The sequence below is a fragment of the Marmota monax genome, unplaced genomic scaffold (genome assembly GCF_021218885.2).
Source record: "Marmota monax isolate L192 unplaced genomic scaffold, Marmota_monax_Labrador192_F-V1.1 WCK01_AAM20220418_F8-fsc00026, whole genome shotgun sequence".
NCBI classification, from domain to species: Eukaryota; Metazoa; Chordata; class Mammalia; order Rodentia; family Sciuridae; genus Marmota; species Marmota monax.
The window spans coordinates 9,108,746-9,126,206 of record NW_026693108.1 but is presented as its reverse complement, the minus strand read 5'-3'; the positions used below and the strand labels follow the sequence as shown (position 1 = coordinate 9,126,206).

The 17,461-nt window shown below is 40.6% G+C and overlaps 1 protein-coding gene across 1 annotated transcript in view; it reads right to left on the bottom strand.

Annotated features, from left to right (window-relative positions):
- The window catches only part of Fgf14 (fibroblast growth factor 14), a 657,991-nt gene that overhangs the window by 597,002 nt on the left and 43,528 nt on the right, over nucleotides 1–17,461 (bottom strand). The gene's annotated exons all lie outside the window — the stretch shown is intronic.

Here is a 17,461-nt window from a genome sequence, read left to right as displayed (position 1 = left end):
ATTTGGGAGTTAGATTACCATACTGCACTAAGTAAATCTTGGGATATCCAACATGCCACCCACAGGCCATATGAAACTTCCAAATTTGAAAAACCTCTTGAATATGAATATATATGCATACACACACACACACACACACACACACACACACATATATATATATATATATATATATATATATTCATTCCAAAAAGTAAAAATTTCCTACCATCTTAACCCAACATGGCACTCACATATGTAAAATGTTTATTGTTTGAAAACATATCAAATGTCCATGATTTATAACAAGAAAAGCAGTTTGAATTTTGTCAGAGTATACATTCCAGATTTGTAAGCAAGTTAGCAGGGGGTTCTTTATTTCAAGTAAAAGGAAACTGGGTCATAAAGCAGTATCCAGGGCTAACCTGTTATTTGAAGGTTAAACAGGAGTTAAAGCTTATGCTGTTCATCTTGAACTGAGCCTCTTGCTATACAATATTTTTTGGAGAGTTCAAGCAATGAGTGTTGCCCAAGAAGAGGTCCCTAAGCTTTTGATACAATGGCAACCCAGAGACAGTGCCAGGGATACTCAACAGGGTTCCTGTTTATGGTTTCCTGTGTTCTCATGATGAGAGATGAAAACGGCTGCCAACCAGTTACCAAAAATACTGAACCCACCCGCAAAGGACGCAAAGCTTCCCTGAGCGAATCACCAGGCTCCCTGCAAACCGGCTGCTGTGCATCCAAAGCCAACATGTGGTCCCTGACAGCACAGATAAATAGAGTGGCCTCACTGAGGCATTCCTTGGTCATTTGTCCCATGAATCTCCAGTGGGCGAAGGGCTCTTCCCATCAGAGAAATCACCCAACAGCTGCCACGGGATGTTTCTTATTTTGATGACTGAAAGGTACATGCTGGGTCTGGAGGAGGGAGCCATTGATTTATTTTCACCACTTTTCCCTGGCTGACAGCAATTTAAAAGAGAAAGAACAAGCCAGATCACTCATCTGCCTGCTTGGCATGCCTGGTAGTCATGGGAGCCCATATCGAGGCCATCTGTTCAGGTCCCAGTCTCTCCAAACACACACAGAAAGATGATGTCAAAGGGGTGTGCTCCAGCCCCGTTAGAGAGCCACCTGAGGTCAACCAGAAGACCTAGCAGGAGCAGCCCACCCACTCAGCTTCTCTCTTAGCAACCAGGCCCAGTCAAGTCATGGATTGGTGCAGGCACAATCCTCTTTAAGTTGATTTCCCTAGGCAAACCTTAAGTTGATTTGAATGTCTCTGGATTAATCCTATCTGATAGGCAGGTACTGAATCCAGTGACTCAATAGAAATGCACATTGCATACACCTGCTAAATGAAACTCGCCTCAGAAGACATCAGGCTCAGCGCTTCCCTGATGGTATGTTATGTACCTTCAAACTCAGCTCTCAGATGCCCCTAAATTACTGCAGCCACTAAGGCTGTCTGCAGCAAAGCAAGCCAATGACGGCCGCTCTCCAGAAACAGCAGTGTCATGCAGTAGAGACTCAGTGAAGGAAAGACAAAGGAAACGCGCTCTATTGCTTCAACAGCACCCTGTTGCACAGATTCGTGATCTATTACAAAGAACTGCCAATAATGGCAGATTAGATTGAGATAAAGCCTAAGAATTAGTTCAAGGCTTTTGTGAATAGAATTCTAACTTCATGATACATGCACAGTATTTGTGAACCCAACAGGAAATAATTTGTCTAAGATATTTTGAATTTTGCTTTTTGTCTTTTCAAATGTGCCCTGGGTTTTTGACTATCTTCATATCTGATTTTTATTCCCTGTCCACCCCTCTGCCACCTTCCACTTAAGCCCACTTTCCCATCAGTGTAATCAGTGTATATAGACCTCCTATTCCTTCAGGGGCTTTGCTGCATCTCTCTGCATGAAAAGCAATTCAAGATGATTTGTTAGTACTTTATATCTCTCAGTTTACATGTGATCCTTTACAGTTAGACTTCCTGTTCTACTTGGCCCACTCTCTGAAGCCACTGGAGACAGAAAAAATAATCTTCACCACAGATACACTAACATATCTCATATTAGCCTCATTCCATCACTCCTTGATAATTTCAATAGACTGTTTGGTTGGTTCTCTCCTGATGTAACTACTATTAGTTAGACTTTGACCTCATCATTTTTTTCCTAAATTACTTCTAGTGGAGTTATGTCTGTATCTATGCACTGGTCTCTTCCATATAGTGTCATACATCTTCTCAATAAGAACAATTTCTTTTAAGATCAACATAACCTAACCCCTATTCCCATCATGAAATAAAATGCAACTAAACACACAGATACAAAGTTAAAACTCAAGTGCCTACTTAAGTAGGTCACCAAGAGATGTGCTCTGATTTACCCTGAAGAACCCAAAAGAGCTCAAGAGTTGGAAGAACCAGAGACCAGTAAGGAAAGGGTATCCTGGAGTTAGAAGGTAGAAAATAGAGCTTTTTTTGGAAGTGTGTATAAGGAACAATCATTTCCCTAAGTTCATGCCCCTACCTCCAACATAACCTATTATGTTACTCTTTTAATCAGTGTTACATTGCTGTGGCCCAAAGACCTGACAAGAACAACTTAAAGGAGGAAAAGTTTATCTGGGCTCACAGTTTCAGAGGTTCAGTTCATGGTCAGCCAACTCCATAACTCTGGGCCCAAAGTGAGGCAGAACATCATGGCAGAAAGGCATGACTGGTAAGCAGCATAGGATGTGGCAACCACAAAGCAGAGAAGAGCTCTGCTTACCAGGGTCAAAATAGAAACCCCAAAGGCATGCCCCCAGTGACCAATCTCCTCCAGCCACACCCTAACTGCCTACAGTTCCCACCCACTTAATCCATATCAATGGATGGTTCCAGCTCTCAGGAGGTAAAATTCTAATCATTACCTTTAAGCATTCTTGCATTGTCTCACACGTGAGCTTTTGGTAGACACTTCATATCTAAACCATAACAGTGACTACCCATCTCATTTCCACAGAAATGTTGAGAAATACTCTATATATAAATTCTGAGCCTGAGACTCTCTGGACTCAAGGACATCAGAGGTATTGAGAGTGAGGGTGAGGAACACGGAGACATCATGCCCCTCATCCTGGCCTGTTCTAGGATGTCCAGAGCTAGGCTGTGCTTCTTGAAAAGAAAGTGGGAAGACTGCTCTAGAGGGATTATGGGAAATGAGCACATCCTGACATTGGAGATCCCCCACTGAAAATAACCTGGCTGATTAACAAACAAAAATAACTTCTTCACGAATCTTCCCAACAGTGTTTAAGCACAAACATGTAGAAAAGCAAAGATTACCACAAGTTTGAAAAAAGCTTCCAAATTAAAAGAGAGAATAGGGAGTAAAAGAAAGAAACAAGAAAATTCAAATAAGTTTATTTTTATATCATTTGATATCATCAGAGATATATTACATCCATGAATTAAGAACAAGATGTCATAAAATGGATTAATAAAAGAATAAGAAAGACTCTATTGAAATGAAATACATGAACAGAAAAGTTTTTTAACCCAGTAAGAGGAACAAAAAGACAAATGGCTTATAAACAAGTAAGAAAAAGAGAAAATGCTTATAAATGAAAAATGTTCCTATTAGCTAGCATCTGGATATAATGTTAAGTAATATAGCTTAAGGCCAAACAAAATAACCTATATGGAAATTATCAAAGATACAATGAAGGAACATCTCTCCATATTGGGAAGCTGTTGAAAATGTTTGGAATCCACATTATGTACTTAAAAATTCCAATAGGTGCAGGAAGAGAGAGGGCCCCTCACAAAAATAAAGTAGGAAAAGGTAGCTTCAGAATTCCCAGTATAGCATTGGAACTAGAAAACAATGCAGCGAAGCCTTTAAGATTCTAGAGGAAAAGGATCTTTATTCTTTAAATCTACCAATCCGGTATGAGGGCGGAATAGAGACATTTTTAGACAAGCAGTGTCACACATTTTTCCCTTTCTCTAGAAATCACCATAGTGAGAGATAAATGAGATCCTAGAAATAGAGGGGCCCACACAAAAAAGGTTGATGAAATTTCTAAATGATAGCAAATTACTTAAGTCACAGTAAACAAGAATCAGAAAGGCACAAGTCATGCGTGGTGGGTTGTGCATCCCTCACAAACCCTTCTCCATTTTTCCTCGTTTGGTAGGAGGCTACCAGAGAAAACTAGGGTCCAGGGCTCCTGAATAAGGAAAGAATCTGCTTGGGTTTGGATAAGAGGTTAACAGACTTCAAAGATTCTCGGATCTGTTTAATTCACTAAAGAGGGGAGGGGACTTTAGTAATAATGAGGATTCCCAGAATCGAGTAGATTTACAAAAATTCCACTGAATCCAGTTCATTTGCAAATCTGCCCGAGGGAGCCTGGCCCTGAATTTCCTGTCTATGGCTTTGTTTTTATACTCAAATGGCCCCTGCACCTGCTTCCTTTGCCATTTTGGCAAAAGGCTTAGAGGGGAGCCATGTGATTTGGAACTGGAAACAAGTGTGTTTCACGTCAAAAAATCTCTCTCTCTGAGAGAATCCAAAAGAGGAAGACACAACAGCAAGTCGCAGCCTCGCTTCTCCTTGAGACATGTCTAGAACTGAGGAGCCTCAGAATTCGTGTCCTCACCAGCACAAGCACCCAACACCCGCCTGTGCACACACACTCCAAAGCAGAGTCTTCGTCAGCCCCAGATGTCTCATGAAACGTGCAAGCTTTTTACTCTGAATTGTGTGACATCTCCAAACAGCTTACAATTTACGACCAGGGTCGAACTATCACCTCATTGGTGCTGTCCTCTAATGAGCATGTTTCCTAATTCTGAAACAATAACTCACAGCTGGATGGTCTTTTATATGTGAAAATGAATACAATCGAGCATCTAACAAACCAGCTTCAAAGACAAGACATGGATCGAGAAGGCAGTAGTAAAGAGGCAAAGGGTTTCTTATTATAATAGCGGACGCTCTTGCAAGAAGACAAGATAATCAATTAAATTACCATGATGAATGTACTTCTATGGACATTCAGTCTGTAATAAAATGACAATCAGATTGACTCAAAAGAGCGAGTCTCTCATTCGTGTGTAATGGTGGGTCGATCAAGAAGTACTTATTAATTAACTGCTAGGTACTCAGCACTAAAGTAGATGCTGACGGTTTCTAAAGTAAAATATGTACTATTACATTGCTTTATGCTAAATATGCATTAGGCAGAAACAGCAACATAGAACACCAACAAGAAGCTTTGCAGAGGAGGAATACTTTTGCCGTGCCTTTGAGGAAAATTAAGAAAAGCCAAAAGTACAAAAAAAAAAAAAAAAAAAAGAATGGCTTCCCGCACTTGGGGGAAAACAAAGCTGTATTTTCTGACAGTGGTTTAAAAAAAAAAAATCCTCATACTTAGAGAAACCACTTGTCGATTAGGAACAGATATTAAATGAATATTAAAAACCACTTTGTCAGGGAGTATTACTGTTTTCATTTTAAAATTAGGGATCCCTACCCTCTATGAATTCAATCTGAGCTTCAGAGAATTAAGGAGAAAGGGAAGGAGGCAGTAGGGACCTCCCACACCTTTAGGGAGCTGAGCACCAGGAGGGAGAAATGGTATGGCAGAAAGGGCCCTGTGGAGGGGAGAGACTAGGAAAGCTAGAGGGATAATTAAGGGTCCTAAAGAAGCAGGATGAGATGAACAGCTTCACAGAAAAGAGACAATATTTTCATATGACTCGGGAGAAGAATTAGAGGATAATTTTCTTATTTGTGCAAATGGAAATGGAAGGAAAAAACATTCCATTATGAGGAGACATTTATTTTGGCAATCTGGTATCATTCACAATGACACAAAATAGATGCACAATGTCCATCCATCATCCATCTATACAACCAGTCATTCATTCAACAAATGCTTTAGAGGACAGGTTGTGACCAGTCCCTGCCTGTAATCCCAGCAAACCAGGAGGCTGAGGCAGAGGATCACAAGTTTGAGGGCAGCCTCAGCAATTTATCAAGGCCCTCGGCAACTTAACAAGACTCTGTCTCAAAATAAAAAATAAAAGGGGTATGGAGTTCAGTGAAGAAGTGCACTGGGTTATCCCATCTATGTATGATATATCAAAGTGCATCTATGCATTCTGACTAAAACAAAAAGTTAAAAAGGTAATAAAAAAATAAAAGAAAGTACAGACCATGCGTTTCAGACAATAGCAGGCTTCGAAGAAGGCAAACACATTTTGTTCCTTCCCTCGCAGTGCTCTCTAGTTTAAAGTTGTCCGTTTCCTCTCCCACCTACTACTGCTCTTGTATGAGCTCCAAGCAAGAAGGTTAAAAAGCCGCTACTTGAACTGTTACCATGATGGAGAGAGCTACCATCCTGCTAGGTCTCCAAGACAGGACACTTTACAAAATTCTTTTGCCCTTTTTACTATGAATAAAAGATAGAAAGCTGACACGCAGATATAGTATTGCTTTTTCTTTTTTCATTTTTGTTTTTTTACTTGAAATTGCAAAATGATTAAAGTCATCTAGCAACAAGACCTGACCTGTGACCTGTTGAGGAAGAACACCGGATGAGTGCCAGGTAGAGGCTGGTGTGTGGGTACATTCACATGGACTCCAAAGATGATTTGCATTTTTCCCTCAGGCTATTTTTTTTTATTCTTTATTGTTGGTTGTTCAAAACATTACATAGTTCTTGATATATCATATTTCACACTTTGATTCAAGTGGGTTATGAACTCCCATTTTTACCCCGTATACAAATTTCAGAATCACATCAGTTACACATCCATTGATTTACATATTGCCATACTAGTGTCTGTTGTATTCTGCTGCCTTTCCTACCCTCTACTATCCCCCATCCCCTCCCCTCCCCTCCCCTCTTCTCTCTCTACCCTCTCTACTGTCATTCATTTCTCCCCCTTGTATTATTTTCCCCTTTCCCCTCACTTCCTCTTGTATGAAATTTTGTATAACCCTGAGGGTCTCCTTCCATTTCCATGCAATTTCCCTTCTCTCTCCCTTTCCCTCCCACCTCTCATCTCAGTTTAATGTTAATCTTCTTCTCATGCTCTTCGTCCCTACTCTGTTCTTAGTTACTCTCCTTATATCAAAGAAGACATTTGGCATTTGTTTTTTAGGTATTGGCTAGCTTCACTTAGCATAATCTGCTCTAATGCCATCCATTTCCCTGCAAATTCTATGATTTTTGTCATTTTTTAATGCAGAGTAATACTCCATTGTGTATAAATGCCACATTTTTTTTATCCATTCGTCTATTGAAGGGCATCTAGCTAGGGAAAACTGGAAATCCATATGCAACAAAATGAAACTGAATCCCTTTCTCTCGCCATGCACAAAAGTTAATTCAAAATGGATCAAGGAGCTTGATATCAAATCAGAGACATGGCGTCTGATAGAAGAAAAAGTTGGCTACGATCTACATACTGTGGGGTCGGGCTCCAAATTCCTCAATAGGACACCCATAGCACAAAAGTTAATAACTAGAATCAACAAATGGGACTTACTCAAACTAAAAAGTTTTTTCTCAGCAAAAGAAACAATAAGAGAGGTAAATAGGGAGCCTACATCCTGGGAACAAATCTTTACTCCTCACACTTCAGATAGAGCCCTAATATCTAGAGTATACAAAGAACCCAAAAATTAGACAATAAGAAAACAAACAACCCAATCAACAAATGGGCCAAGGACCTGAACAGACACTTCTCAGAGGAGGACATACAATCAATCAACAAGTACATGAAAAAATGCTCACCATCTCTAGCAGTCAGAGAAATGCAAATCAAAACCACCCTAAGATACCATCTCACTCCAGTTAGATTGGCAGCCATTATGAAGTCAAACAACAACAAGTGCTGGCGAGGATGTGGGGAAAAGGGTACACTTGTACATTGCTGGTGGGACTGCAAATTGGTGCGGCCAATTTGGAAAGCAGTATGGAGATTTCTTGGAAAGCTGGGAATGGAACCACCATTTGACCCAGCTATTCCCCTTCTTCTAGGTCTATTCCCTAAAGACCTAAAAAGAGCATGCTACAGGGACACTGCTACATCGATGTTCATAGCCTCAGGCTATTTTTCTCTCCCGTGCCTCTGCTGTTAGTTTATCCATAACACCATGTCGTCATCCAAGCTGAACCTGCTCAATAGGAAGCCCCATAATCCTAGGAAAGAAATAGTCCCGCTTATTAATGGAAGTCACTACAGATGGGAGTCTTCAGTCACCGTCTCAAAAGTTTCTATTTTCAAGTAGAAACTCAGTGTTTCCTGGTAGTTTTAAGATACCACCTGAAACAAAGCAGTTGTATGCCTCCCTCTCTCAGTCCACTGAGGACTAATCAGCCCTGTGGCACTCTTTTGCAAGGGAACAATAAAAAAGCAGTGGAAAGTAAGCCATGGTGCTAAGTCCCAGCTTCAAGCCTGTGCCCTGAATAGTCCCTCCACTAATGTACCACCCGAATCAATGGCTGGAATACAAACAGCAAGGGAGCATTTGGTAAGTGTTTTTCCTGGGGCTCCAGGCTTACCATGAAATCCTACATATATCACTTAAAATTCTGGGCTTCCATTTTCTTAATGAAAAAGGAAAAGGGAAGATGGAGAAAATTAACTTAACCACACTTTGATTCTACATCCACTCCAGGAATAGCACCTAACTCAGTAGTGACTCCTAAACCTGAGCTATATATATATATAATACCTACCTGCTAATGTATGACTTCTATAGTTTAAATAAGTCAGAAATAGCATTACTCCAGCAATTAAGATGGCTTCAGGAAGAAAATAATATAGACTCAATCTAGATAGTCAAGGGAAGCCAACTCAGGAACCCAGCTAAAAAGAGCAATGCTTTCTTGTATTTGTTATTCATGGAAAATCCTAAATCCTCCCATCACCATCAACTCAGGGAAGCAGGGTCAACAGGTACATTTTGGAAGACACATTTTGATAGATTTTTAAAAATCAAAAATGTCAAAACTGAGAATTTTTCTCCCCTTGCTGGTTTCCTTAGGTGAAAGTAGAGTATTTGAGTAAGAGTTGAAATGATAAAGCAAGCCTACTGATCTTCAATGTTTTCAACTAAAATCTTCATACAAAATCAGTAAGTAGAACAACAAAGTTCCAGGGAAACATCCCAAAATGGAGGCAATTTACTGTGAAATTGCTGGGCAAATTTTTATGGAGAAGGATGTTTTTGAGAGTAGAAACAACTCTCAGGTATTGGTCAATCCATCTATCAATCTATTCAACCAGGAGCCATTCAGGGCCTGTCATTGGATAATGACTACACATAATAAGAGCTGGGACTCGGAGAGGGAAGAGGGATTGAATATACAATCAGTTGAGAGTGGCTTCAAAGAACAGGGATGTTGGGGGACCATGGGTGCAAAGGAAGGAGTAGTCCATCCCTGGGAGGGTTGGACAGAGACTATGCATTCCAGGCAGAGCAGGTTGCAAAATGTTAAGAAGCAGCCAATGGCTGAGGAGTTCAGGGAGCGGGGAGCTGCTCCCCAGAGCACAAGTACAGATCACTGGGGCAGATGTTGCAAGGCCTGCTCAGGGAAGGCCTGGTCTGCCAAGCTCAGGAACTAAATTTCTCCACTACAGGGCTTTAAACAGATGAATCACATAATCAGATTTGCTTTTAGAAAGATCACCATACCAGCTGCATGGAAAATGGATTGCAGGGGCGCAATATTAGAGACAATCATGTGAGAATGCCGGCTTTCAAACTAAATTTAAGTGACCTCTTTCTACAAACTCTATGGGTCAAACCTTCTACTAAACATAGCTCTCATATTCATATTGCCTCTTTAGGAGCAGAGCAGAATCTAAACATATTTCAAAGGTTAATGTGTTTTTTAATATCCTGTTAGATTTCCTTAGCAGGAAAAAAGAAAAGTCACTCAAGGCTGACATTAAAATATATTTCTTGAGACGCTGTTTTGATCATTGTAACCCAATCTTTCTCTGACTATACTATTAAATACAACGTGGTTAAGCTTTTGTAGGGAAAAAAATCTAATAACCATATTCTCTGCCTTGTGTTTTTCATACCCTGTCACAGAAAGAATATGGAGTGCTTTTTAAGCTGATTATATAATTCACAGAGAGATCTGTTCCATTCTTAGTTATCAGTAAAATTATTAAGTTAGCAGCAGCAATCCTCATACCTTTTTTCTACTTCTACCAAAAGAGAAAGGAGTGAAATTCATCACTTGTTAAATGATCCTCCATGAATAAATTAGCCTATGGCTATAATATTTTAAAATTCCCTCATACCTATTAGAAACTAAATTAATCAAATCACTTAGATGCCAAAATGTTAAAAAGATATTGTGAAAATTCTACATTTCTAATAAAGATTCCACCAACCTCTTAAAGAATCTGAATTTAAATAGAATCACTTCCCCAAAAGACAATCTTACTAAACCTATTTGCCACTGACATCATAACATATGCTGCTTATGGATAAAGAATACCTATGTTTGCCCACTTGGGCAAACCCTAATTAGTTATCTGACAACACAAACAATGTCTATTATGAGAATAATTACTTGCAAACTGTCTATACTTTCAAAAATCAAACTGAATTTCCTTCTAAATAAAAACTTTATCATTGACATAGGTTTGCTCTCACATCCTGTTTGACACAACCTGTCAGTTCAGCTCACTGTCACAATATTTGAGCACTCGCTACATGCTAGGTTCTGGGTGTACAAGGAACACCCAGTAAAGCAACAGAGACATCCATTTTAAAAATCACGGCCATGTCAAATATAATATCAAATGTCTTGGAAAGGCAAGTGTTAGGACAGTCATGCAAATGAGGTTCAAAGAAGTCTTTTGGAGAGGAGGAAATAAGGTTTGGTACATGAAGAATAATTTTTTAGTTGAAGAAATGCATGAAGAGTATTTTGTTTGATGGACCTTTGTGACCCAAGATGGGAAGGTGTGAAGCAGAAGTGACTATGGGTGGCCCGTGGTCGCTGGAACAGGAGCTCTAGAGGGAGGTGCTGTGGGAGAGGAGGCTGAGGGGAGCTAGTAAGTGGCAGGATAGCGAATCCAGGTCCATTTGAAATCAATTCCTGAATTCTTTCTTTTTTTTTTTTTCTTGGTACTAGGGATTGAACCCAGGGGCACTTAACCACTAAGCCACATCCCCCAGCCCTTTCTATATTTCATTTTGAGACAGGGTTTTGCTAAGTTGCTTAAAGCCTTGCGAAGTTGCTGAGGCTGGCTTCAAACTTTCGATCCTTACTACCTCAGCCTCCCAAGCCACTGGGATTACAGGCATGAGCCACCACACCTGATCTAGCAGTTCCTGAATTCTTAACCACTATAGTATTTTGCCCCCTAAGGCAAAATAGAACTATGTTTACTTGCAGAAAGAAACCATGTACAGAACCATATATATGTTGAGAGTGTGTGTATATAAGCTTATGATACACATACACACGTAATGTATATAGCTTGTAATACACATACACACATAGCATATATATACACACACATTCTATATTACCTACACACACCCACACACACCAATATAGATGACTCAGTGAGAAGTCTTTAAAGTTATAAAGTTTCAACACTAAATGTTTCTGGATGATGGGTGGCATTATTAAGTGATTTTAAATGATTTTTCATCTGAAGTTTCTGGTTTTGTTATGATGTATTGTTTGTAAAGTTAAAATGTATTATGCCAATAGCTGAGACATCGCAGTGATCAGAATTCCAGCATTAGTCAGCAGTGACTCAGGTGCTAAAATCATTAAGAGTCCCAAGATGTCCTAGAGAGGGACCACACTCAGAGGATGAGAGCACTTCCCCGTGTTTTGTGCTGATACCAGATCGCTATACGTTCAATAGAACTTTAAACATGTGGGCAAGGTGGGAAGAAACCTGGAGACGTGCCTTTGAGCAAATGTTAAGGAAGCAAGCAGAGTTTAGAGAATTAGATATTAGGGATAAAAAAAGGAGAGACAGTGGCCATGGCCAGTCAAAATGGGAAAGTTTAGAGCAGGGCACTTTTTTTTTTAACGTCACTCAAGAGAACATAGTTATGATAAGCGGAGCCGCCAGTCATTAAGTGTTGAGGTCCTTCTAGGCACCAGGCCCTATGCTTGATACCAGGGATTTATAGTGGCCTATGAAACAGTCACTGTCCTCAGGGAACTCACAGGCAAGTGAGTGACTCATCATATTATTAAAGATAATTAATTACACAGAACAGAGTGTCCTGAAGGAGAAGAGCACTTGGCATGGTGGCTTGGCAGGGTGTCACAGAAGACCCTCTGCTGGTGATGTGTGCAAGTTGATACCTGAAAGAGAGCCAGGAGCTGATTGGCCAGGAGGGTGCTGAGTTTGTAAAGGTAGAAGGTGGCTTAGAAAGTGTGCAGAGGGGGAGCGAGGCCTGGGCAGAAATCGGTGAAGCTCACACTCACTGTTGCTAAGAGCACTGGTTCCTAATGGTGCTTACAATCCAAACCTCCCTGGCTGTGAAACACACCTACAATGAGTGACAGCTTCACATGATCCCCAAGGATCAGCTACTTAAACATAATTGGGCCCAGGAACACCAGGTGGCACAAGAGAGGAAATAGTCTACTTGGAGCCCCAAATCTGAACGGGATCCCATGATTCTGTTTTCTCCTGGATAGTGAGTACTTCAGCAACATGAACACATGAACAACACCGATAGTCTCCCAAGAGTTGATCTATATCTATTTGAGAAAAAAATTTTAATGACTAAGAAAGAACAGGACATGGCACTATCTCTAAGAATGCACCTGACCTTGAATAGGTTTTTCTGGATAATGAAATACAATTTCATGAGGATGTGTGAGTGGACAATAAATTCACAGATAAGCTTTGGTGTGGGCAAGTGTAAAATTACATGTTTATGTAAAATACTCAAATGTCCCCTGTAGAAAGATGAGCTCCAAGGAATCACATACAGCTCAGGAAACAACCGAAATGTCAGACATTCCCCAAAATGTGTTACTACAGTCAAAACAGCACATCAAATGCCAAATAACCTTCAGTTCCTGGCAGCTGTGGGATGTGTATGGAGCCCACCCTCGAGGAGCAAGTTTCCTCCAGAGAGCCAGCGGTGGAAGATGGGGCGGCAGGAGGAGTTTGAAGCAAAGAAACTTTACAGCCAGTGAGTGAACCAAGGAAAGAGGAGGCATTTTTGTAAGCCATTAGTGCAGAGTGTGAATTAGGAAAGACAATTAAGGAGCACAATTAAGGAGACAATTAAGGAGCACAGGAGGCAAGCAATGCACATGTGGGGCAGAAAGAGCAGACCTGGCATAAAGGACACCTTAAAGATAACGAAGAGGGGGCCATGCCAGGCAGCACCAAAGGAGGTTGAGTTTAGAGTCTCAAAACATGGTCCCTTTGAGATGCATCAGTATCATTTGGGAACCATCCAGAAATGCAAAATCTTCCTCCGGCTCCAGAACAGGACTCTAGGGTCAGAAACTGTGTGTGCCAGTCATCCATGGCTTGGTAAGCTCACTCAAGTCCAGGAACCACTACTCTAAGACAGCCAAGGAGATGCCATGAAACTGAAGGAGACGCTCACAGAGGCCAGGGTGGTCACCCGGATGGCTGGTCCAGAGGGGGCCTCATCAGACAAACGGCCCCCTTCTCTCCAGCCTTTTTCCACCCCTTGAGCAAAAGCGCATTTCTTACTCCTCAAACTTACTGCAAACTTAGACACAGGTTGAATATGATGCTTCCCAGTGGCTTTATCTCGACCACCACTGGTTCTCAACTCAGGCCACTGTGTCCTCAGGGGGGAAAATGACAAAATGGGAGAGATTTTTTTAGTTATCAAAACTGGGGGAGGGGTGGCACTGTCAGCATCTGTTGGTCAAGGGCAGGGATGCCACTAAACTTTCCATTGTGACAGCACATCTCCCCACCGTGAAGAACTCTCCAGCCCAGAATGTCAATAGTGCTGCTCTTGGGAGACCAGGATCCACACATTAGGGAAATTAATTCACACCAAACACTATCTCTAGTTTCCTCCATTTTTCCAGCCAAAACTGGTACCACCAAACCTTGTGAAATCCTAGTTCCATTGTACCTTTCCATACCCCCGCCCTCTTCTCTACTTAATTACAAATGGCTTTTCTTAAGTGGCACAACCCTCTCAACCACATTCTCCATGTCAACAGTGAGTATAACATTTGTTTCAATCACTTAAAAATCCCCAAAGAGAATTGATGTCATGTTCTTAGCAGTTCGTCTTTTCTAACATGAACATGTTGAACAAACATATTAAGATAGTTTCCATAATAATGCCACCTGGTTTGGGAGTCCTAAAATCTGCAAATTTTCACTCCACAGAGATAATAAAATGCATATCTGTACAGAAACAACTTTCACTTTTCTTTCTATCAATCAAAACTTCAAAAACTAGGAAGCTAAGAGTTGAATTTTTCAAGCAGGGAAGTTTAAACCCCTGATGATGTTTGGTTCCTTGGTTTTATCCAATAATAGCACTTCATAAAACCATGGCTTTGGGTTTAAGTAGGACAAATTCTGAGAACTAGATGGAAATCATGAGGCAACAAATTTCTAAAGTGTTTTATAATATTACTTTCACAGGTAAGCAGTCTCAGAACTGATGGGCCCTGTTTTTCTTCTTCAGAGTGAAACTTAATACTAAGAAGAAAAAAAGAAAAATAAATTCACACACACACACACACTGAATTAGGCCCTGCTCTTTTCAAATAGAAACCTGAGAAGGGAAAAGCACTAACAGGAAATACAGGTGATGGTCACCTCTGGAAGCACAAACATGGACACAGTTATAAATGCACACTCAACTTATCTAAGCTTCCTATATGTGCATGACCAGTGGCCACTGCCTTCCATCACCACCTTAAATTCAAGGTCATTCTACCCCAAAGTCTTTAAGAAGCAACAGATTCTTCTCTTGTAAGGGTGAAGAACCTCCACCAACAGTGCCTCTATTCCTTTCCAGACAAGTCGCCCTCTGCTCCCCTCTCCTACTCCCACCCCATCACTGACTGCCAAGTGGCTTTTAACCTTCTTTCTCAGATTTCTCTTTAACTTCTTCCTTCCTCCTTTTTTCCAACTCTTGCCTCAGGAAAACCATTCTTTCTCGCTTCTCAGTCTCTCATTACATTTCTTTTATACAAGAGTCAAGGGAGACCATTGTTTAGAAAAATAGTTAGAGTACCCCATCTGTAATGATATGTTACAGGACCCCCAGCGGATACCTGAAACCACCAATAGTACTGAGCCCTATATATACTGATTTTCCTATACATGCATATCTATGATAAAATTTTAAACTTAGACATACTTAAAGGAAACTCTTTAAAGCTCCTCTTTGCTATACCCAAATTGCCAGCATTGCTAATTTGAAGACATTATCAAGTTAAATAAGAGTTACTTAAATACAAGCATTGCAACACTAGGACAGTTGATCTGATAATCAAGATAGCTGCTAAGCAACTAACAGGCAGGTAGCATATATGGTGTGGATACACTGAACAAAGGGATAATTAATATCCCAAGCAGGATAGTGCCTGACACCAAGAGATTGCATCATGTTACTCTGAGTGACACACAATTTAAAACTTATGAATTATCTATTTCTGGAATTTTCCACTTAATATTTTTAGACTGCAGTTGACCTCAAATAACTAAAACCATAAAAAGCAAAGATACATATAATGGGGGACTGTGATACAGTCCTAAGTATAATACGATTATGCCCAAGTAAAAAGCATAGACAAGTCACTTTGAAAGCCCCTCAAAATTATCCTTAAGAGTCATAAAAAAATCAAAATAAAGCCTCCTCTTCTGTGAGTCAGAAATTCAGAGCTGCCAAGCTGAGTGGTTCTGCCTCTGGCTGTCAGAGGGTGCTGTGGGTTATCCGCGAGGAGAGCAGTCTTCCCCAGGCTCGACAGGGAGTGGGGCATCGACTGCCAGGGGTTCGTCTCACAGCTATTGGCAGAAGGCCTCTGGTCCCCACTGTGTGGCCTGGGAGTCCTCCGGACATGGCCGCTGGCTTCTGCTGGTGCCAGTGAGTCAGGAGAGGAGAAGGGGAAGCCGAGGGGCCTCTTGTAATCTAGTCTCTAAAGTCACGCTCCGTCACTTCTGCTTTTTATTCCCATTTGTTAGAAGTCAGTCACTAAATCCAGCCCACGCTCAAAGAAGAATTTGCTCCACCATTTGAAGGATGTGTCAAAGAATTTCTGGACACATTTCAAACCACCACATGAGAGAGGCTTGAATGCAAGTTTCACTTATGACATTATTTCCACAGGAAAAAGAATGTTCTGTGATCTTCCTACAAGTCAATGTTGAAAATGCAACATTTTGGGTAAGGGAGCCATTGAATTCAGATGGCCAGGAAGTTGCTAAATACATATTATTAAGACTTTAACCTTGTTGAGAGCCACAAGGATATAGGTTTGACCTTCATAAGATACTCATTCAAAATCTACCTACCTCTCCATCTTCTATATACACACACACATATTTCCAACTAATTTGAAGATTAAAATATCTGCAGAATAACCATGGGGAAACAGTGTGCAGGACCTTGAAATCAGAAGGATTAGATGACTCATCAATGAAAACATGAGGGAATTTTAGCTTCTAAAGACTCAAGTTGTTTTAATGACTTATAAACCTTATCTACTTTTTCTTTTTCGGGTACTAGGGATTAAATCCACTAAGCTACATCCCCAGCCCTTTTTATTTTTTCTTTTGAGACAGGATTTCAACAAGTTGCTAAGGCTGGCCTCGAACTTGGGACCCTCCTGGCTCAGCCTCTGGAGTAACTGGGATTATTGGTATGCACCATCTTGCCAGGCAACCCTCATATGCTAGGACAAGTCCAAAGTCAGCCATCAGAAATCACGTAATCTAGAGCTTCTTTTAAGATACAGTCAGTAAGATAACAGTGAGTCTTTAAGAAATGAAATTTTCCTCTCAAAATATCCCTTTTTATAATAAATTGCTCTAATCCCCATTCTTCCTTCCTGTTCCCTTTACGTATATCTGTCTGAAAGAAAGGAAGATGCCTTGAACCAAAAGGATCTAGATTTACTTTCCTCCTCCTAAAAATACCACGTGAAAGTATGCAGTCTAAATTCTAAAGTGTCTCGTGTAAGATAATTGGAATCCAGTATCTAGCTCACAAGGAACTGAAATCCTACATCTAAAAATAAGCTCAGTATACCCAGTAAGAAGGTATATTTGACTCATACGAAAAAATATCAGACACAACACATGAAAGCAGAACGCATGAGAAATGACACAACATGGGGTTTGCTAATAAACTGCGGGTTCTCCTGTCTTTCTCTGCCCTGTTCTCAGTCTTTTTGCTGGCTCCCCTTTCTCACCAAGTCTGCGTGACTATTCAAGGTCCTGCACA